At 43.1% G+C, this 22,610-nt stretch overlaps 1 pseudogene; it reads right to left on the bottom strand.

The window, feature by feature from the left end:
- The window catches only part of LOC115664370 (disease resistance protein L6-like), a 51,636-nt pseudogene extending 50,297 nt beyond the window's left edge, over window positions 1-1,339 (bottom strand).
- Window positions 1,340-22,610: the final 21,271 nt, after the last annotated feature.

Below are 22,610 nucleotides of genomic sequence, written 5' to 3'. Positions count from 1 at the left end.
ACAAGAGACCCACTGATATTTTACCCACGTTGCTTTGTAAACTCCTCCAAATCTCGGATCTTTTGGCTAAAAAGACAAAAGCCTAAAGACCCACTGCCCCTTCCTTGTCTCAAAGATTTTTGCCCAGATTTTTTTTCTTCGAGAGACTTCTATTTTTTCCAGATTTTTGGCCATTTGCTCAAGGCCAAAAATGTGTAAAGATGACCATAAAGAAGACGAAGACGGAGGACCCCTTCCGGCGAAGACGAAGCTGACAAAGGGGGTGGTCTGGTTTGGACGCGCAACAGTGTTGGCCTGGATGGGCGTCGGCGGCGGACGCGCAGAGGTCAAGCTCGGAGGCGACTCTAGCTAGAGGAGGATGAATAGAGAGAAAGACTTGATTTGAGCAGATTTTCATTTTTTTGTGATTCCACGTCAGAACACATGTGTCAAGTGGTGATTAGCTAAAAGCAAAAAAATGCACTCCATGTAGGATGATGATGTCGTGAGAAGCAATCATTGAATATTTTCTCGCTATGATCACGTTCTGGGAAGGAAATGCTCGTGGGGAAAGAGACCAGAAAAGAGAAAAGAAAAAGAAAAAAGAAAAGAGGGAAAATCAAAAAAGATAAAGAAAATCAGAAAAGAGACAAAAAAAAGGGGGGTCCCTGGTGGGTCAGAGAGCGGGGTCAGGTAGTTGGGCGGATCGGGTCAGGGGACCCGGTCCAGAATTCTTATTTTGTCAATAAGGCTCCGTTCGTTTGGCGGAAAATATTCTCCCGGAAAATATTTTCCGGATTTTCCGGTGTTCGGGGGGCGGAAATCGTTTTTCGTGGTAAAATATTTTCCTTCCCCCCCTCACAAAATAGCCTAAGTCTATGGAAAATGACTTCCGCTTCTTCAAAAGCGGAAATCATTTTCCGGAGTTTCTTCTTCTTCTTCACTAAGGTCGCCGCCGCCGCTGGCCGCCGGACGCCGCCGCCGCCGGCCTCCGTCGGACACCGAAGCCGCGCTGCCGGCCTGCGTCGGACGCTGACGCCGATCGCCGCCGGCTGCGGCGGCCGCCGGCCTCCGTCGGACGCCGACGCTGATCGCTGCCGCCACCGCGGCCGCCGGTCACCGGCCGCCGCTGCTGCCACCGGTCGCTGCAGCCGGTCGCCGCCGCCGCCGCCGCACGCTCGCCGCCGCTGCGGTCGGCTGGACGCTGCTGGCCGCTTTGCCGCTGCTGCCGGACGCCACCGCGCTGCCGGACGCTGCCGCTGGCCGCCGGACGCCGGACGCCGGCCGGGACGCGGACGCCGGACGCGGACGCGGACGCCGCCCGCCCGCCGCCGGAAGCTAGCCGCCGCCCGCCCGCCATCGGCCATCGCCACCGGCGAAAAATATTTTCCGAAATTTTTTCATATTGGTCACCGAACACTGGAAAATTATGTTCCGGGAAAATATTTTCCAGGAAAATGACTTCCGGGAAAATATTTTCCAAAAGGAGAATATTTTCCGCAAAACGAACGGAGCCTAAAAATATTAAAATATTAAAAAATATTAAAAATGTTAAAAAATATTAAAAATTCCAAAAAATTCGAAAATGTTTAAAAATCCAAAAAAATATTAAATATTCTGAAAAACATAAAAAATATTAAAATTAAAAATCAAAAAATATTAAAAAATCAAAAAAATAAAAAAAAGTCAGAAAAATTCCAAAAAATCCAGAAAATTAGGAAATGTTCAGAAATCACTTTTTGGGCTTAATTTAACTAGATATTAGTGTTTAAATTCATTCTATACTTAGTTTAAAATTTATAAAAAATTGAGAAAACCCCTTTAAAAAATTTGCCCAAAAATCGGACAAGCCATTAGGGCTTTACTTTAGGGCTTTTCATTGCCTTTTCTTTTTAGAGACAATGCTAAGTCACTAGTTATTTATTTTCTTTATGATTATTTGGTTGTGCACCTTTAATACATTGGTTGTTATTTTCTATTTTTTGCATGGTTAGGTGGAATCTTAGCTTTTTCGATAGGCTGCCCGGTACGTTGGTTTGCGAACATTCAAGTTTAGGTACTGAAAGGGCACTAGTTAGATCGCTAGTGTAATCAAGTCTCCGATCTTTAGAATTTCTGATTTTCACGCATATCGAGACGAGACTCCCACGTCTTGATTAGGGTTTTTAACTAACCCTTGATTATGGCTAGTGGCAACTCCAATCGAATGTGTAAATTAAACAATTCTCGTCGCGCGAGATATGAGGCTTGGGAGTGCCTCAGTCCTTGGATTAATGAACTATTTGGTTTGTCCTTCAAACGAATCAATTAACTTTCACATCCTTCGATAAATACCTCTTAGCCTAATCGATCGAGATGGGTAGGTCGCGACAACCATGGCCACATGCAACAAAGGCTCGTTTGGTGCTCGTGGCCATTGATGGCCAGATCTGAAGAGCCTGCCAAGAAGACGTCTAAATACGGGCCAACAGCAATGGACGATGGCCGAATCTGGAAAGAAACATGGGTGAATGAGCATTTACTCGCTAGCTAGCAAAGATTTGATCAGTCGGCAAGTTTAGTCCCTTATTTGAAACTAAATGGACATTTGAGACCTTTATTTGAGACAACGTTAATCTCGGGCCCTTTTTCGAGAAAACTCATCCACTTTGGGCCTTATTTGAAATTTTTCCCATAATTATAGATGAAAAAAACTATATAATAAAATAACCAAGATAGATGCAAGTATTCGAATTTGAAATATTTATCAAAGATGTCATAAATCATTCATCTTTTTTTTATCGACAACATAAATTATATACGGAAAATAGATTAAAATCTTAACATGTTATTTCGTATTTTATTAATTTCATTGTTTTCGCTGTGCATGTGCCCCTTTTGTAGTAATTTTAGAGAAATAGGCATCCGTTACTCTAGTTACACATTTGTTCTCCAGCCACACCTTCAGTCCTTGGGGTTGACTAATGAATAGCTATTTCATGTAGATCATATTAGCTTCAATTCTATAATTTAAAATATGACTTCACATTTTTAAGAGTTAATTGCATCTAATATATTAAGTCAAAAGTAGATTTTGTCTCATTTACATTTCATATTTAGCCCCAACCTACGTATTAATTCTTGTAATGGAATTTAGATTTAAAGACATACGTAAAATTGATCACAGAAATAAGGACAAAAAGGTTTTTTTTTAAATCCCAGTTTTTATTAAATATTGCATTTAGTGAAATTTCTTAATCGACCCTACGGTGCAATAACTGACTTCTGGCTCTTTCAGTTTTTTTTTATTTAGATTTTGAATAAATGTTAATCTTTAGTATTTGGAAGAATAGCAAAATGCCGATTCAGTATTTACTTTCTAGAAAAGAATCTATCTAGTGGTAGAAAAAGAAGATAATATTATTCTATTTCTCCATCCAATTAAAGTTAATAATCTTCTTATTTAAGTCATTCCGACGACGCATAGGGAATGAAAAATAACCGCACATGCTCTTAGCTCTTGCATGACAACTCGTGTAAATTAAAGCACAAGTATATTAAATTTGCTAACTTTAATAATGTATTTACTTATTATTTTATTTGATTAATAATGCATCAATTCGTAATCTATAATCAATGACGGTAGTGTATAGTTGACTTTTGGTTTGTTAGAAAAAGAAGATAATACTATTCTCATTGCTCTCTCGTGATATCTGGTTCGGTAATTCTTTTTTTTTCCTTTTCTTGATTCTAATCAGTTTCAATTTAGTGACGGCAATGTTTAATTTTCTATAATTCATATTTTATGTTACGTGTTTTGGACTTTTTATTGTTCATTTTATTTTCTGTATTCATCTTTTTTGGATTGTTGTTCTTGGTGGATGGGAATATCTGTTGTTGCTTTAACTTCCATTCTGCTTGACAAAGGGGTGAGCTGGACAGTTCTCTATTGTTTTATATTTCTATTTGTTTTGTACCAATATATTACTTCTCATCGTTGTTGTTGCTCTCCTGTGACTGCTATTAGTCTCGGTTTTAATAAGAGAATGTTTTACTTCTTGCCATTTTGTCCTGTTGTAAACTAACCAGAAAAGTTAGTCCTTTCAAGGAATAAAAAAAAGGATTGACCGATTTCCCAATAGACCCTAGAATCGAACCGAACAAAAAAATTCGGTTCTAGGGTTGGTTCCAAGGTCTACAGGAAGGTTTTCGGTTCTAATCATGATGGGTAGGTTCCGAACCAAATTGAATATTCATTTCTTAGACCTACCGCACTTGCTATAAGCTTCAGATTTATATTGGCCTCCATAGCCACCACAAAGTTTGCAGTGGAAGGATCAAACCAATTCTTTTGGTTTTCTCCACAGCCCCCTCAAATCGTTATCGTGGATTTAACAAGCTGCTGTGACGATAATGGACTAACGTTGATATGCTTGATTTGGACACTCTATTTCTCTCGATATCTCAATAAAAGTAAAGATTGTTATTCTTTAAATTGTCGAAATCCTTAAATCACATCTAATGGCTGCAATTGCATTCGTATTACCACGGAAAATTAGTAATTACATGCTTCTTTGTTGTTCAGGTTTTGATAATACATCTATTAATTAAGTGAAAACCGGATCAGCCTCAAAATGATCATTGAAATGTTGTTGTCAACTTATAGAGCACAATAGTCCCTGTGACATCCTGAAATTGCCCATTTGGGATTTATGAAATGAGTGGTTTTATGAACGTACTTGTAGCTAGGTCTCGCTCGGAACTGGCCATTCCTGGGATACTAACCGTTAGGGAAGGGCTAATTAGGGATTTAAATTCGTGCGACTAAAGAAATTCGGTCGTGAACTGACTTTCGACCATAGAATCGTCGAGGTGACATTTTGAGCCAATGTAGGCCGATCTGAGGATAGTTATTGGCCTGTTCATCATTGTCATACGAGTGGATCGCGGGTGATTCCGTTTGACCACGAGGTGAGTTGACGAACGATCCAGAACCTATACCGAACGATTGCGCCGTCGGAACTAGCGATCGATCCTCGCGATTACATTGACAACCGAGGTCGTCACGATCCGAACGAACTTGCACGTGACTTGATTTAGTATCAGTCACGGGTCGAATATGTGAATTTCCCCAAAAGCCGCCCGTTAGTCTGAGACACGCTCAAGTTACGTTAATTAAAATTCAATTATTAAATTAGAGACCAATTTGGGCATTGAAAATTTAGGAAGTCACGACAGGACATTTGGACGACGTTGTTATTAGCATGTTCAGTCTTGGATTTTCCCGGATCCTTCAGAAAAATTAAATTTCGGCGAAGGATGGAAAATGACCGTTTTACCCTCAAGAGTTTATTAAGGACAAGTGTTAAAGAAGAAGGGCATTTTGGTCATTTTGCCCTAACTTTAGAAATGGACAATTATCACCCTTGGAATTTTATGAAATTCCCAAATTGCCCTTGGATATTTTGGAAAAGATTCGATCTCGGCCGTCGATTTCAAGATAAGATCGAATCTCGGCCGTTGATTAAAAAGATTAGAGAGGGGCAAGATGGTAATTTGCCATAGAGTGGTCAAAATTGGACTTTTAAGTCCAAATTTCTCTCTTTCTCTCCTCATTATCTTTCTTCTCCCTTTGGCAGCCCCTCCCACTCCCTTACCGTGAGCTCTCTCTCTCCCCATCTCCCTGGCCGATCGTCCCCCTTGGCCGTACGCCGCCGTCCACTGCGCCGTTGCCGCCGCTAGCCGCCAAGCCGCCGCGCCGATCGCCGCCGCCGCACGGACCGCCAATCGCCGCCTGTTTTCCCACTCAGCCGAGATAGTCTAGAGTCCGGTAAGTCGCAATCTAACCCTTGCCTAGGACATCGGGTATTATTGGACTCGTTTAGACGCAGTTTAGGGTAGTTTAGGGGTGGATTAGGGTGTTGATCGTGATTGTTGGTGGCTGGTCATGGCTGTTAGTGGCTGTTGCATGTTGGATTAGACATCTGGGAATGAGTTTTGGCGGTTGAAATTCGGTATAAATCAATTCGGGTTTGAATCCTTGAGGTTTGGTGTGATTCTCGGATTCGCGGTTACTGTAGCCATCCGGTTTGCTATTTTTGTGGGGAATTGTGTGGGCCGAATTTGACGAAGTTTTCTTCATCAAAGTTTCTCCCAACATCTTGAAGTATAACATATTTTAAATTTGGAATTTTTGTAGGCCATTTGGGTCGCACGAAAACCCATTTTCAGACCATATTAAAACTGCCCGGAACACTGTTCATCCCGACCATCTTGTCTTGCGAATTTTTATAAAATTTTCCAGTTCTATTTTCAATAAACTTCCTTCACAAAATTTGTTGACGACTTTCATTTCTATGACATATAAAAATTTGAAAGCTTTTCAAGGTGATTTGGGTGTTGAAAGAAATGTATTTTGAGGACAAAATAGTCTGTTAAAGCGAACTGATTCTGGTCTGATTTCGAGGGACAAAAAGGCATGGTTGCAGATTGAACCGGATTTCGTTTTCTTCATAAGAAATGTTTATCAAGATGTTTTTTATGATATATCCAAAATTTATAATTTTTGAAGTTCGTTTACTATTTATTTTGATGGGATTTCGGTCACTGTGTAATCTGCCCAGATTTACCCTGATTCTATGGATGTTCATTTTTATGAGCGGAATGGTGGGGGTGTCGAGGTTGAATAGTTGCTGCCCTCGTGACTGGAATTTATGCTTGAATGTGTGTGATATGAGTTGATTTGAGGATGAAATGAGGATGTTTCGAGGCTGGAGTGAGACTGAATAGAGCCTCAGACGTTGTGGGATGGAATTGACGAGCTTAGGGCTCGATTTAAGGACAAATGGTGTCGGTTTGGTGTGTGGTAGTGTGGCTGAATTGTGGTGTTTCATATGCTCGGAAATGTCGAATTTATGCCTATGAACGTGGCTGTGTTTGTGGGCCCGTGAGTGGCCTTGTGTGTTTATTGTACCGTGATTTGATGGATTGAAATGTGCTTTGTTATGTGCACGCTCGGGCCTAATCGAATTGATTGCAATTGGCCGTGCTGGATGCTTATTGAGCATGAGAAATGCGTGGTTTGATGTGTGCACGGGCCAATGTGAATGGCCAATATGTTGGCATGTGAGTGTTGAGCATGTGAATGAGTGAGAAAGCGTGTGTGGTTCGGTACGTGTGATAATGGAAATCCCTGAGGCGGTATCATTAGGCGGAGAATTGATCCGTCCTGAGGCGGTACGACTACGCGGGACGATGCCCGGTTTTGCCGGAAGACTGCCAACCCGAGGCGTGTACTTCAATGCGGGTTGTGCCGTAGGTGGTAGATGTTGAGCCTGAGGCGTGTACTGCAACGCGGGCGAGAGACATGGCCTGAGCGTGTACTGTAACGCGGGCCGAGAAGTACTGGGAATATGGCCAACCTGAGGCGGTACCATTACGCGGGTTGTGCACTAGGAGAACGGATGTTGAGCCTGAGGCGGTACCATTACGCCGGCAAGATACATGGCCTGAGGCGGTACCATTATGCGGACCCAAGAGTGTTGTGTATATGAGATGATCGCAGTGAACCTGAGGCGATACCATTACGTGGGTCACTGGCGAGTAAGGTGGAAAAGATGCGATGAAACGGGAACAAATGCATGAAATGTCATTAGAACATGCATGTGAGTGGAATAGTGCTATTGTAAGACTAACGTGCAGGTTGCGTGTATTGAGAATCAGGTAAGTACGATTGCGTGGACGTTGTTTGTGTGTGGCTCGATGTGGTGTCTGGACTTGTCTGGAATACGTGGTAGCCTAGGTAAGGTTTAGGTTGTGTACTTATTGAGAAGTGTCTCATGGTTGTACCAACCAAACCATTTCAGAGCACCCACCCAAGCCATGAACCTTCCGTCGCTGCCGCTGTAGTGTTTTGGGATTGTTATGCATACTAATCATGATGTGGTAGAGTTCCCGATCGAGATTGAGGCCGATTCGGAGTCGTCGGATGAGCCTCTGCCTGATGAAGATTCGGACGAGGATTCCGAAGAGAGTGAGTCAGAGTGGATGCCAGCAGAGGGCATAAGGATTAGTTTTGGAGCTGAGGAAGAGTCTGGAAGTGTCCTATTTTGGTGTAGCGTTACCCAGGCTACTAATCTTTTGTGATATCGGTGGGTTGTAGTTTAGTAGTTCAATGTGCATATTTTGCTTTGTGGTTTGTAAATGGCGATTGTGGCATAAGTTTTTACTGTAAATGGATATTGTACTTAAATTGAGGTATAGTATAAGATTTGGTGGTTTGGCAATTTGTTCTCCCTAGTACCCCTGGTAAATCATTGTTTGGGTGTTCATTGTTTCGGCCGTGATTAAACTCTGATGGGTTTCTTTTGGGTCGGCGACGTTTCCTGGGACGTCGCACTATTTCGACCGAAGAGGGATGTCGCGTGCTTAATGGGGTTCGAGGCGTGACATCCTAGTTGAATTGGTATCAGAGCGAGGACAGCTCGATCTAAGTCGGTCGAAGCCTGGAGTGATAAGGAGTAGGAACCCTGGGGTAGCCATCTAGGGTTACTATAGTTGGCTAGGGAGACCTTAGTGAACCATAGGTGTATCTAGCGCTACGCGTATTTCCAGACTGTGTGGTGATTGCTGATTGAATTGAGTGTTGTAATGATTGAAGTGCAGGTGCGTCTGGACCTGAGGTATGTACACGAAACTTGTTGACTGTGATTTGTGTTGTGATGGTGAATTGCCTGCTAAGTGGATTATTGTTGTAATTCACTGCCTAGGACTAGACTGGTATAGTTGACCTAGGTCTCTAATTCCTATATGGAATTATAGCAGGTAGGAGAGTGATAGAATTGTGTCGATGAGCAGCGAAGGAAGAGGTGTAGGAAGAGGAACATGAAGGGGTACAAGAAGGGGTGCAGGAAGAGGAGTACGGGGTCGAGATGGTACTCGAGTTAAAGCTGTAGAGGACCCCAGAGTTGATGTTAGAGCTGTAGAGGATCTCAGAGTTAATGCTAGAGTTGCAGTAGACCCCCGAGTGGATGGAATTTTAAGGGCCCTCGAGGAAGTTGGGACTTTGGTGGGCAGGCAGACTCAGGAGTGAGATGCCACTATTGCCTAAGCGGTTGAGGCCGCTGTAGCTGTTGCCATTAATGGCAACAATGGAAATCAAGGACAAGGGCAGGTAAATGCGAATCGACTAATGCATCAGCTAGTCGAGCAGTTTCTGAAGTTAAAGCCCCCTAAGTTTGATGGTAGAGGCGATCTTGAGGTTGCATCGCTTTGGATAGAAGAATTAGAAAAAGCCTTCGAGGTATTGGGGTGTACGGATGAGGAGAAAGTAACGTTAGCAGTGTATCTGTTGCAAGGAAATGCAAGCGATTGGTAGAAAGCCACCAGAGGAAGAGTGTTCCCGATTAGTACCGCCCAGACTTGGGCGATGTTTGTGGAAACCTTTAATGGTAAGTATTTCTCTGAGAGTGCCCAAGAACAGAAGTTGGCGGAGTTCATGAGGCTTCGTCAGGGGCAGAGAACAGTGGACCGGTATGAGGCTGAGTTCACTCGATTATCTAAGTTTGCCTCGAGGATGGTGGAGGATCCATTGGACAGAGCTCGGAGGTTCCGGGATGGTTTAAAACCGGACCTTCGCAGCCAAATGATTTCATTGAATTTGAGGAATTATAATGAGATCTATGACCAAGCTCAAGCGATTGAGCGTGATTTGGTGGATAGGGCTACCGCTTTTGGGTCAAGATTTGCTCAGGGTAAGGACGATCGTAATCTAGGGAAGAGATCGATGTCGGGAAATTAGGGTTTTATTCCTTCCGTTAAAAGGTACATCAGAAAGCCGAATCGTTATCAGGGTACGGCATGTCAGTCGTGTGGTGGAACACAGGGGACTGGACCCTCTTCAAGTAGGAGCATTATATGCTATAGATGTGGCGAAGTGGGCCACCAAGTAAGGAACTGTCCTAATAATAGACAAGCTAGGCCGTCTGTGCTGCTGCCACCGCCCCGAGTTGGAAATCAAGTTGCGCCGCCCTTACCCACGAACCAGAATAGGCCACCGGCTCAAGGACGAGTATATACGATGGCTAGAAGGGAAGCTGAGAATGCGCCAAGCGTGGTCACAGGTACGGTTTTTCTCTGTGATCATGCTGCATATGCTTTATTCGATCCGGGGGCGTCATATTCGTTCGTGTCTGAATAGTTTGTTAGATTGACTGGTATGGAGCCGCGATTGCTTGATGTTGTGTTCTGTGTGACTACTCCCTTGAATGACAAGATTTTAGTCTCATTGGGGTGCCCAAACTGTAAGATTGTAATTGGTGATAGGGAAGAGAGAATTGATTTAGCGGTTCTAGCGATGTATGATTTTGATGTGATAGTAGGTATGGATTGGTTGACTAAGCAGAGGGCCGTGATGGATTGTAGTAGCAAGGTGATCCAATTTAATCCGATTGGACATCCGAAATTCAAATTTATGGGAAATCGAGGGGGAACCTCGATCCCTTGGATTTCGTCGCTAGAAGTGATTAAGTTGTTAAATGAAGGGTGTCAAGGATTTCTAGCGACTGTAGTTGATTCGACGGCTGAGGAGCCGAGGCTAGAGGACATAGCCGTGATGTACGACTATCCCGATGCCTTTCCTCAGGAATTGCCGAGATTGACACTAAAAAGAGAAGTAGAGTTGGTAATCGAGTTGGCACCTGAGACTGAGCCAATCTCGAAGGCACCTTATAGAATATCGTTGTCGAAGTTGAAAGAATTAAAGGTGCAAATACAGGAGTTACTGGACAAAGGTTTTATACGTCCAAGTGCGTCTCCATGGGGAGCGCCAGTCTTGTTTGTGAGGAAGAAGGATGAGTCACTAAGGTTGCGTATTGATTATCGGCAGTTAAACCAAGTGATGATTAAGAATAAATATCCTCTGCCAATGATTGATGATTTATTTGATCAATTGCAAGGGGTTTCGGTATTTTCTAAGATTGATCTGAGAACGAGATATCATCAGTTGAGGATTAGAAGGGAGGATATACCGAAAACGGCATTCGGGACGAGATATGGGCACTATGAGTTTACAATAATGCCGTTTGGGTTAACGAATGCCCCTGCTGCATTTATGGAATTAATGAATCGGGTGTTCAAAGAGATTTTGGACCAATTTGTCATAGTCTTCATAGACGACATACTAGTGTACTCGAAGAGCCTGGAGGAGCATGAGTTTTATTTGAGTAAGGTTTTGTAGACTTTAAGAGAAAACGCACTGTATGCTAAATTTAGCAAGTGCGAGTTGTGGCTCAATCGAGTAGCATGTGATCTCTGGAGAAGAAATCTCAGTAGATCCAGCAAAGATTAAGGCTTTGCAGTTTATAGACCCAGAAACTCAGAAGATTCTGGAGATGGATGCTACTAAGAGGAAACCGGACTTCCAAGTATCCGAGGATGGGATCTTGAAGTTCCGAGGACGATTGTGCGTGCCTGACGATGCGGAACTTAAGGAAGAGATTTTATCGGAAGCGCATCGTAGTAGTTTTAGCCTCCACCCCAGTAGTATCAAAATGTATCAGAATCTGAGGTAGTACTACTGGTGGAATGGTATGAAGATAGACATCGCTAAGCACATGGCTAAGTGCCTGACGTGCCAACAAGTGAAAGCGCAACATTGTAAACCCGGAGGGTTGTTGCGACCTTTGGAAATCCCGGAGTGGAAATGGGAGCATATCACTATGGATTTTGTGATGGGATTGCCAAGGAGCCAAAGAGGCCATGATTCTATATGGGTAATTGTCGATAGATTGACCAAGTCGGCACATTTCTTAGCAGTGCGAAAGGACTTCGCATTGGATCGACATGCTAAATTGTATGTGCAACAGATCGTTCGATTGCACAGGGTATCGATGACGATTACGTCGGGCCGTGATCCTAGGTTCACCGCCAATTATTGGAAACGTCTGCAGACGGTATTAGGATCAAAGCCGCAGTTTAGCACAGCTTATTATCCGTAAACGGATGGACAGTCTGAGACGACGATTCAGACTTTAGAGGATATGCTTAGAGCATGTCTATTGGATTTTCAAGGTAAGTAGGAAGAACAATTGCCCTTAGTAGAATTTGTGTATAATAACAGTTTTCAGCAGAGTATTGGGATGACGCCGTTTGAAGCGCTGTATGGTAGAGCATGTAGAACACCCGTATGTTGGGACAAAGTTAGAGAAAGAAGTATAACTGGACCCGACTCATGTGTTAATCTATGAAGAAATAGAAGTTGACGACAGGGTGTCGTATGTTGAAAAACTAATAAGGATCGAGGATCGGAAGGAGTGAGTTCTGAGGAATAAGACGATCCCGATGGTCAAGGTTGTGTGGGAACATCACGGGAGAGAAGGTGCGACTTGGTAAAGTAAGGAGCTAATACAACGTCAATACCCCCTTTTGTTCGAGTAGTAGGATGAATTGTAAATTTCGAGGACGAAATTTTTGTAAGGGGGGAAGAGTTGTGACATCCTGAAATTGCCCATTTGGGATTTATGAAATAAGTGGTTTTATGAACGTACTTGTAACTAGGTCTCGCTCGAAACTGGCCATTCCTAGGATACTAACCGTTAGGGAAGGGCTAATTAGGGATTTAAATTCGTGCGACTAAAGAAATTCGATCGTGAACTGACTTTCGACCATAGAATCGTCGAGGTGACATTTTGAGCCAATGTAGGCCAATCTTAGGATAGTTATGGGCCAGTTCGTCATTGTCATACAAGTGGATCACGGGTGATTCCGTTTAACCACGAGGTGAGTTGACGAACGATCCAGACCCTATACCAAACGATCGCGCCGTCGGAACTAGCGATCGATCCTCGCGATTACATTGACAACCGAGGTCGTCACGATCCGAACGAACTTGCACGTGACTTGATTTAGTATCAGTCACAGGTCGAATATGTGAATTTCCCCAAAAGCCGCCCGTTAGTCCGAGACACGCTTAAGTTACGTTAATTAAAATTCAGTTATTAAATTAGAGACCAATTTGGGCATTGAAAATTTAGGAAGCCATAACAGGACATTTGGACGACGTTGTTATTAGCATGTTCAGTCTTGGATTTTCTCGTATCCTTCAGAAAAATTAAATTTCGGCGAAGGATGGAAAATGACCGTTTTACCCTTAAGAGTTTATTAAGGACAAGTGTTAAAGGAGAAGGGCATTTTGGTCATTTTGCCCTAACTTTAGAAATGGACAATTATACCCTTGGAATTTTATGAAATTCCCAAATTGCCCTTGGATATTTTGGACAAGATTCGATCTCGGCCGTCGATTTCAAGATAAGATCGAATCTCAGCCGTTGATTAAAAAGATTAGAGAGGGGCAAGATGGTAATTTGCCATAAAGTGGTCAAAGTTAGACTTTTAAGTCCAAATTTCTCTCTCTCTCTCCTCATTCTCTTTCTTCTGCCTTTAGCAACCCCTCCCACTCCCTCACCGTGAGCTCTCTCTCTCCCTATCTCCCCGGCCAATCGTCCCCCTTAGCCGTACGCCGCCGTCCACCGCACCGTTGCCGCCGCGCCGATCGCCGCCGCCGCACGGACCGCCGATCACCGCCTGTTTTCCCGCTCTAGCCGAGTTAGTCTAGAGTCCGGTAAGTCGCAATCTAACCCTTGCCTAGGACATCGGGTATTATCGAACTCGTTTAGACACGATTTAGGGTAGTTTAGGGGTGGATTAGGGTGTTGATCGTGATTGTTGGTGGCTGGTCATGGCTGTTAGTGGCAATTGTGTGTTGGATTAGACATCTGGGAATGAGTTTTGGCGGTTGAAATTCGGTATAAATCAATTCGGGTTTGAATCCTTGAGGTTTGGTATGATTCTCGGATTCGCGGTTACTGTATCCGTCCGGTTTGGTATTTTTGTGGGGAATTGTGTGGGGAGAATTTGAGGAAGTTTTCTCCATGAAAGTTGCTCCCAACATCTTGAAGTATAACATATTTTAAATTTGGAATTTTTGGAGGCCATTGGGTCGGACGAAAACCCATTTTCAGACCGTATTAAAACTGCCCGGAATACTGTTCATCCCGACCTTCTGGTCTTACCGAATTTTTATAAAATTTTCTAGATCTATTTTCAATAAACTTCCTTTACAAAATTTGTTGGTGACTTTCATTTCTATGACATATAAAAATTTCAAAGCTTTTCAAGGTGATTTGTGTGTTGAAAGAAATGTATTTTGAGGACAAAATAGTCTGTTAAAGCGAACTGATTCTGGTCTGATTTCGAGGGATAAAAAGGCATGGTTGTAGATTGAACCGGATTCCGTTTTCTCCATAAGAAATGTTTATCAAGATGTTTTTTATGATATATCCAAAATTTAGAATTTTTGGAGTTCGTTTACTATTTATTTTGATGGGATTTCGGTCACTGTGTAATCTGCCCAGATTTACCCTGATTCTATGGATGTTCATTTTTATGAGCCGAATGGTGGGGATGTCGAGGTTGAATAGTTGCTGCCCTCGTGACTGGAATTTATTCTTGAATGTGTGTTATATGAGTTAATTTGAGGATGAAATGAGGATGTTTCGAGGCTGGAGTGAGACTGAATAGAGTGTCGGACGTTGTGGGATGGAATTGACGAGCTTAGGGCTCGATTTAAGGACAAATGGTGTCGGTTTGGTGTGTGGTAGTGTGGCTGAATTGTGGTGTTTAATATGCTCGGAAATGTCGAATTTATGCCTATGAACGTGGCTGTGTTTGTGGGCCCGTGAGTGGCCTTGTGTGTTTATTGTACCGTTATTTGATGGATTGAAATGTGTTTTGTTATGTGCACGCTCGGGCCTAATCGAATTAATTGCAATTGGTCGTGCTGGATGCTTATTGAGCATGAGAAATGCGTGGTTTGATGTGTGCACGGGCCAACTGTGAATGGCCAATATGTTGGCATGTGAGTGTTGAGCATGTGAATGAGTGAGAAAGCGTGTGTGGTGCGGTACGTGTGATAATGGAAATTCTTGAGGCGGTATCATTACACGGGGAATTGATCCGTCCTGAGGCGGTACGACTACGCGGGACGATGCCCGGTATTGCCGGAAGACTGCCAACCTGAGGCGTGTACTTCAACGCAGGTTGTGCCGTAGGTGGTAGATGTTGAGCCTGAGGCGTGTACTGTAACGCGGGCGAGAGACATGGCCTGAGGCGTGTACTGTAACGTGGGCCGAGGAGTGCTGGGAATATGGCCAACCTGAGGCAGTACCATTACGTGGGTTGTCCACTAGGAGAACGGATGTTGAGCCTGAGGCGGTACCATTACGTGGGCCCAGGAGTGTTGTGTATATGAGATGGTCGCAGTGAACTTGAGGTGTTACCATTACGCGGGTCACTGGCGAGTGAGGTGGAAAAGATGCGATGAAATGGGAACAAATGCATGAAATGTCATTGGCAAAAGGACACTATAAGTGCCATAACTTGTGTACGGAGATCACTTTGGTGCCATAACTTTTTTTCGGATCACTTTGGTGCCAAGTCGGAGGAAAAACGATCACTTAAGTGTCATAAGTTTTTTTTGGATCACTTCAGTGCTAAAATTTTTGAAAAACGATCACTTAAGTGCTAAAATTTTTTTAAAACGATCATTTAAGTCTAAAATTTTTGAAAAACGATCACTTAAGTGTCAATCTCCGGCAAGCCACGTCAGCTTCAAAAATTAATAAAAAAAATGCCACGTCGAATTTCCGGCGAAAAATTGTGTACGGCACCGGAGTTGGCACTTAAGTGATCATTTTTCAAAAATTTTAGCACTTAAGTGATCATTTTTCAAAAATTTTAGCACTAAAGTGATCCAAAAAAAATTTATGTCATCAAAGTGAGCGCCGAACACAAGTTACGGCACTTGTAGTGTTCTTTTGCCAAATGTCATTAGAACATGCATGTGAGTGGAATAGTGCTATTGTAAGACTAACGTGCAGGTTGCGTGTATTGAGAATCAGGTAAGCACGATTGTGTGGACGTTGTTTGTGTGTGGCTTGATTTGGTGTTTGGACTTGTCTGGAATACGTGATAGCCTAGGTAAGGTTTAGATTGTGTACTTATTGAGAAGTGTCTCATGATTGTACCAACCAAACCATTTCAGAGCACCCGCCCAAGCCATGAACCTTCCGTCGCCGCCGCTACAGCGTTTTGGGATTGTTATGCATACTAATGATGATGTGGTAGAGTTCCCGATCGAGATTGAGGCCGATTCGGAGTCGTCGGATGAGCCTGTGCCTGATGAGGATTCGGATGAGGATTCCGAAGAGAGTGAGTCAGAGTGGACACCAGCAGAGGGCGTAGGGATTAGTTTTGGAGCTGAGGAAGAGTCTGGAAGTGTCCTATTTTGGTGTAGCGTTACCCAGGCTACTAATCTTTTGTGATATCGGTGGGTTGCAGTTTAGTAATTCAATGTGCATATTTTGCTTTGTGGTCTGTAAATGGCGATTGTGGCATAAGTTTTTACTGTAAATGGATATTGTACTTAAATTGAGGTATAGTATAAGATTTGGTGGTTTGTCAATTTATTCTCTCTAGTACCCCTGGTAAATCATTGTCTGGGTGTTCGTTGTATCCGCCGCGATAAAACTCTGATGGGTTTCTTTTGGGTCGGCGACGTTTCCTGGGACGTCGCACTATTTCGACCGAAGAGGGATGTTGCGTGCTCGATGGGGTTGGGGGCGTGACAGTCCCAATCCACATCAGGATTGTCATCAAAATCAATGCTTGTTGCTGACTTGTTTCATAGTTCGACTACTGCCTTTCTGTGAATACCGTTTCCGGAGCAATTCGGTGGGAGCTCTTATGATTCAAGTACTTCATTAGGAGTACGAAAGAGACGAAATGTATTTGCTACGGTTGCCTCTCATTGACAGTTGAGAAGTGAAAATGCCTGGCTGAAGGCCAATCTAAACCTGCTCTCAGAGTCAGCTGAATTTGTTCTCCTCAAGAATGACGATCACGTGGTATTTCTCAAACCATGGAGTCAGGTACTGCTCGATCTTAGTTTCAAAAAGAAATAATGGCCCCCTTAATCCTCAACTAAGTCATGACTTATAAGCTCTGGAAGCCACTGGAATATCATTAAATGCTCATAAACAAAGTCGACCTATGACTCTCTTTTCATTAGGATGCAGAGAAGTGGCAGCTTGGGACAAGAACAGTCTCTTATTAAATAGTCTGATTTAAAACAGTCTTGTGATTGAGTACAGAGACTATTTAAAGAAATCATCAGGGCGATTGTTAATACATCCGGCCCTTAGGTGGCCAAAAATAAAAAAAGAACCGCTTTGTTTCCATCATTATCTTGAAAGGAGAAGTTCACCACAATATGTCAATTTCCTTAGAGTATCAAATTCAAGTTTGATAAATTACTGCTGACGACATTTCTCATTTTTTTACCGACATACTAAATTCTGCAGACAACTTTACTTTTTCTTTAGTATGGCCAGAAGAAAACTCTTTCCTGCACTCATTTTCCATCTACAATCAAAATGTCGGGTTGAAACCTCATAATTTCGGCTGGATAATTATTTCCAGGATTGTCGTGGCCTACAATATCATTTATAAATGTGTATGCACGGACAAAGTCAAAACCTTGAATAAGATATGGACGGCATTGATCTCTTTATTGAAGCAATCACTATTACAATCTCAAATAGACCATCGATGGACATAAAGGGGAAATATAGAGACACAAATGCGTTACTTCCTATGCACTTATTTTGACAATTTCCAAAAGAACGAGAAAGCTAAGTTGCTTCTCAACCTTAGCTTGGAATGATCTAAGACTCTATATGACAATTGAACCGAAAACAAACTTAGACATATCATGAAGATGGACATGAGTCTGAACAAAATCGTCGTGCAATTCAATTTGGTCTAACCGTTTAATTTCAATTATGGGTCCGAAGTGGCCATTTGGTCTCAAACAAGAGATTAAGCTCCCCGGTTGGCAAGTACATATGCTTATTCCGGTAGCACGAGTAGGGGCATTTTTGTCCATAGTCATTTTTTTTTCTTTTTTTTTCCCATCTTTTCATTGTTCATCTTCTTGATTCTTGGAGGGAAGTTGCAGGTCTCAAGCTCACCTCCAAATCTGGCCATCTTACATGACCATGGGCATTCAAGCGTCGCCTTGGCCCACTTTTCAGATAGCCGTCCATGGCCACCGGCACTAAACGAGCCGTTGTCTCTCTCTTTACACTCAAAAGCATATATTTAACTTAATCCCAAAACTCTTCGATCTCTTTCTCAATAACTTGATTTAGCCCCCCAAAGAGCCATGGGATAGCTCTGACAAGAAAACCATGAATTGCTAGTCCGACAACCGCAGGTAGCACGGTTCCGACAAGAAGAAGAAGTTTGAGCTGGCGGCACTGCCCTCAAACGTCAGGCCGAAAGCAGCAGAAGCTGAAAGGGCCGGAGGCTGCTGTGAGGCCCAACCATTACGCTGTTGACCAAGTGCAACCTTTGGCTATTGAAGTGATAGCGGAATAATGACTACCGGCTCATGGAGGAGTTCGTGATGAACGAAGATCAGCTCAAGCCATGGCCACGTGCAACGATGGCTCGTTTCGTAGCCGATGGCCATGGATAGCCCGGTCTGAAGAGCTTGCCAAGAAGACGCCTGAATGCGAGCCAACAGCCATGGAAGACTTGAAGGAGGAAGAAGAGAAAAAAAATGAAAAGAAAAAAAATAAAAACGAAATGTTATGAAGGAAGGCCGTGGGTGACTTCCAGGCAAGTGGAACACAATAACAAAGTAATGGCAGTGGAACATATATTAAGTTGTCCAACACGTCCAACATCTATAGAGCGCGCAATCATATAATATATTTCCGAGACGACCTCCTCGCCTTCGAAGACTTTCACCAAATATTTCCTCAAACTTAGCCCTGTCACTACAAAAAAACAAGGATTTAGCCACGGAAATTTGCGACGAATTATTTTTCCTGGCTAATTGCGACGAATATATTTTCCGTCGCAAATTAGCCATGAAAAATAATTCGTCGCAAATTTCCGACGAATTTTGCGACGAAAAAAAATTCGTGGCTAATTTGCGACGGAATATGCCACGGAAAAAAAATCGTCCCAAATTTGCGACGAAATTTACCACAAAAAAAAATTCGTGGAAAATTTGTGACGGATTTTGCCACGAAAAAAATTCGTGGCTAATTTGCGACGGAATTTGCCACGAAAAAAAATTCGTGGCTAATTTGCGACGGAATTTGCCACGAAAAAAAATTCGTGGCTAATTTGCGACGGAATTTGCCACGAAAAAACATTCGTCGCGAATTTGCGACGGAATTTGCCACGAAAAAAAATTTGTGGCTAATTTGCGACGAAATTGCCGACGAATGTTTTTCCGTTTCTAATTTGCGACGAAAAATAAATGTCGTCGCTAATTTGCGACGAAATTTACCACGAAAAAAAATTCGTGGTTATTTTGCGACGGAATTAGCGACGAATTGTTATTCGTCGCTAATTCTCCTCTACTTGTAGACCCAATTTCTCTCTCTCTGCTAATTCCTCTTATCCCTATTAGCTATTCTCCCTTCCTCTCCCTATTCGCTGCTATCCCTTCCTCTCGATAAATCTCTCCGCACACGCAAAAATCTATCTCGGTGAACCTTTTCTACCGGTAAGTGGTGTGATTAATTTGGGAAAAACTATTTTCAAATTTTTGTTATTTTATTGAGTTTTTTTTTTCTCTTTTTTTTTCTGACTTCGTTGCCAGTCGCCGGTCCGACAACCGGCGACCGGCGAGACTCGCCGGCCATGGGCGGGGCCGCTGGACCTCGCCCAGATCTGGGCGAGGCCGAGCGACCTCGCCATGGGGCCTGGCGCTGGACCTCGCCACGAGGTCCAGCGGCGGCCATGGCCAGATCTGGACCTCGCGGCGAGGTCGAGCGGCAGCCATGGCCGCTCGACCTCGGCGCCCAGATCTGGGCGGCGAGGTCGAGCTTGGGCCTCGCCATGGCCGCTGCTCGACCTCGTCGCCCGGATCTAGGCGACGAGGTCGAGCTTGGGCCTCGCCATGGCCGCCGCTGGACCTCGCGGCGAGGTCGAGCGGCGGCCATGGCTGCTCGACCTCGGCACCCAGATCTGGGCGGCGAGGTCGAGCTTGGGCCTCGCCATGGCCGCCGCTCGATCTCGCCGCGAGGTCCGGCGGCGGCCATGGCCGCTCCGGGCGGCGAGGTCGAGCAGCCATGGCCGCCGCCGGACCTCGCGGCGAGGTCGAGCGGCGGCCGCGGACCTCGCCGCGAGGTCCAGATTTGGCCGGCGAGGTCCGAGATCTGGCCATGGCCGGCGAGGTCCAATTCGCCGGCCGGTCGTCGGACCGGCGACCGGAGAAAAGAATGAAGGAAAAAAAATTTGGGAAAAAAATTCGAAAAAAAAATTATTAAAAAAAAATTGGGGAAAAAAATTATTATAAAAAAATAAAATCTGAAGTCAATTTTTTTTTGTAGGTACGTATTCGTTTGAAAGTCTCGCAGATGAAGTGAACGTTGCAATTCTCATCAAATTGAGCACTTTGTACTACAAAGATTTCAGTCAAATACTTGGGTAAGTCAATTGTTTTAATTTTTTCAATTTCAAAATAATTGTTTAGGCAAAAACAAAATTTTAATTTTTAGAATTTTATGGTTTTAATATCGAAAATTTGTTGGCATTAATATTTTACGAGATTTTGTTATTTTTATATAGACAATGCAAAGAGACAGGGCTTGGATGTATAATAAGAACTTACCTGGACGTCGAGGATTGACCGATGAGTTTCGTACTGGGTTGGAACTATTTTTGGACTTTGCTAGTAGTAAATATGAGTTGATGGATGAAAATAAGTTAAGGTGTCCGTGTAGAAAATGCAGTAATGGTAAATTTCATGTATGTGATACAGTTAGAGAACATCTTTGTAGATTTGGGTTTACTCCGAACTACTATAATTGGACTTGTTATGGTGAACCATTTATATCTGATGAAGGATATCGAATAAGTGACCAATTTTCAGTTAGGGAAGAATGTAGCTATTATGATCAAATGAACCCATACCAGAGGATGGTGATTGATGCAGCTGGTCATAATTCAGATCCAAACCATGCAAGTACTAGTTTTACTCCAAGACTTGAACAATTTGAAGAGATAGGAGTAACATGTTTTGATGAGAATGTGTGTAATGAAACGTTTCCATCTAATCAGTTCTGGGAAGTGTTGAAAGCAGCAGATGAACCTTTATGGGCAGGTTGTGACAATCATACTTCGTTATCAATGACAGCAAGATTGTTAAATATCAAGGCAGAGCATAATGTGTCTGAGAATTGCTTTAACTCTTTTGTTGAAGTAATGCGAGAAGCAATGCCTTGTGATAACATAATGCCAAGTGATTTTTACGATATGAAGAAGTTAGTGGATAACTTAGGTCTTCCAGTTGAAAGGATTGATATATGTAGTAGGGGTTGTATGTTATATTGGAGAGATGATGAAAATGCAGAATCTTGCAAATTCTGTAGCCAACCTAGGTACAAGATTAACAGGAACAGGAGGCAAGGTCGTAATCAGAAGCGTAGACCATGCAAGCAAATGTTTTATCTGCCCTTAATCCCCAGATTACAAAGGCTTTATGCGTCTCAAGCCACTGCTGAACACATGACTTGGCATGCAAATCATGAAACAGAAGAGGGTCTAATGTGTCATCCTTCAGATGCAGAGGCATGGAAACATTTTGATAGAACATACCCTGAATTTGCGATAGAGTCTCGAAATATTAGGTTAGGTCTCTGTGCTGATGGATTTGCCCCATTTGGAAAATCAGGGAAAAGTTATTCATGTTGGCCAGTTATCTTAACTCCGTACAATCTTCCACCCGGTATGTGCATGAAGACACCTTATATGTTTTTGACATTGATCGTGACCGAGCCGCAAAATCCGAAAAAGTTGATAGATGTTTATATGCAACCATTGATTGAAGAGTTACAACGGCTATGGAATGAAGGTGTCGTTACGTATGATGTTTCTACTAATCAAACATTTGTAATGAAGGCTGCTCTTCTTTGGACGATAAATGACTTTCCAGCTTTTGGAATGTTATCTGGATGGAGTACAGCTGGGATCTTAGGATGTCCGATATGTTTGGAGATATCGAAGTCATTCAGATTAAGACATGGTAAGAAGCCTTGCTATTTTGACTGTCACAGACAATTTTTGCCGATGAATCATACATTCAGAAGGAATAAAAAAGAGTTCATCAAGAATAGGATTGAAAGAACTCCTCCACCATTGAGGTTGACCGGTGATCAAATATGGGAGCGAGTGCAGGACTTTCCAACTGTCGTTGAAAACCCTCATGGCACAACTATTGAGTACGGAAGTGCACATAAGTGGACTAAACGTAGTATATTTTGGGATCTATCATATTGAAAATCTCATCTTATTCATCATAATCTTGACATTATGCACATTGAAAAGAATGTTTTCGACAATGTCATAAATACTGTGATGGATGTCACGGGAAAAACAAAAGACAACTTGAATGCAAGAAAAGATATGAGAGATATTTGTAATCGGCCAACATTAGATGTGGATGCAAGCAGCAGGGGACCAAAACCAAAAGCAGTTTATACATTGGATAAGGAGCAGAGACGAGTCGTTTGTCA

The sequence above is a fragment of the Syzygium oleosum genome, unplaced genomic scaffold, assembly GCF_021117445.2.
Source record: "Syzygium oleosum isolate NSW1041296 unplaced genomic scaffold, Sole_v2.1 Sole_v2.04, whole genome shotgun sequence".
In the NCBI taxonomy this organism is placed as follows: Eukaryota; Viridiplantae; Streptophyta; class Magnoliopsida; order Myrtales; family Myrtaceae; genus Syzygium; species Syzygium oleosum.
The sequence above is the reverse complement of the archived record's forward strand: the minus strand, read 5'-3'. Positions and strand labels throughout refer to the sequence as shown.